The sequence below is a fragment of the Polistes canadensis genome, unplaced genomic scaffold, assembly GCF_001313835.1.
Source record: "Polistes canadensis isolate GaletaPanama2010 unplaced genomic scaffold, ASM131383v1 scaffold_410, whole genome shotgun sequence".
In the NCBI taxonomy this organism is placed as follows: Eukaryota; Metazoa; Arthropoda; class Insecta; order Hymenoptera; family Vespidae; genus Polistes; species Polistes canadensis.
Genome location: NW_014569957.1, coordinates 82,251 through 83,279, shown reverse-complemented (window position 1 = coordinate 83,279; position 1,029 = coordinate 82,251).

Sequence of the window (1,029 nt, the reverse complement as noted above, 5' to 3'; positions counted from 1 at the left end):
CTTATTAAGTTTTTTTTTTATTTCTTTTAAATTATTTTTGATTATACAATAATGGAGGTTTTTTTTTTGTTTCTTTTTTTTTTTTAACGTATTTCATTTTTCAATTTTATTGTCACTTATAATTCGAGCATATAACGATTTTTTTTTAATAATCTTCGTTCGTCAAAGCTTCGCCATTTTTCTTTTTTTTTTCTCTAAATATATATATGTGTGTGTGTTGTGTTTTTCTTTTTTTTGGTTTAATTTTCTTTCTTTTTTTTTCCGTTTAATTATTCGTTCGATTATTAATTCTAACTGGGGTGTGGGGTGGGGGTGGGGGCGGGGGGTGCATCTCCTCACACTTCTTCTGTACAATATTTTATTAAATATTATTCGTAATGTGTAATGCGTTTTTTTTCTCGCAATTTTTCTACTACCGCAACAATGTTTTTTATTACAAGGATTCACCGGTAAATGATAATAAAGCGTTGGAGCATTAAAATTTCATCGTTATTATTATTATTATTTTTTATTTTCTTTTTTTTTTGTTTTTTTTTTTTCCGGTCAATTTTTTCGCCTCGTTCATTTTTTTTTTTATCCTCGTTTATCGTATCCCTCATTTCTCTAACTTTTCTACTTCATTTTTGTTTTCTTTTTTGTTTTCTCTATTTAACGGGATCATCCACAACACATTTGTTCATTTTTTTTTAAATTGTCCGGATTCGTTAATTAATAAGCATCTAAAAAAAAAAACCGTAAAATGATAAGGCGTCCTATAGTGCACGTACACCAAGTAGCAGCAGCAATCATAAGTTTTTTCAAGCGCGTTATTATTATTTTTTTTTCGTTTGTTTGTTTCATTGATTATTATTATTTCTTTTTTTATATCTGTGATGATATATGTATGTATTTCATTTTTAATTGATATTATTCTATTTTCGTGTTTTTTTCTCTCTTTTTTTTTTCTTGACAACGTTTACAACGGTGACGTAGTTCGAATAATAATGATAATAATAATAAAAATAAAAATAATAATAAAAATAAAAATGA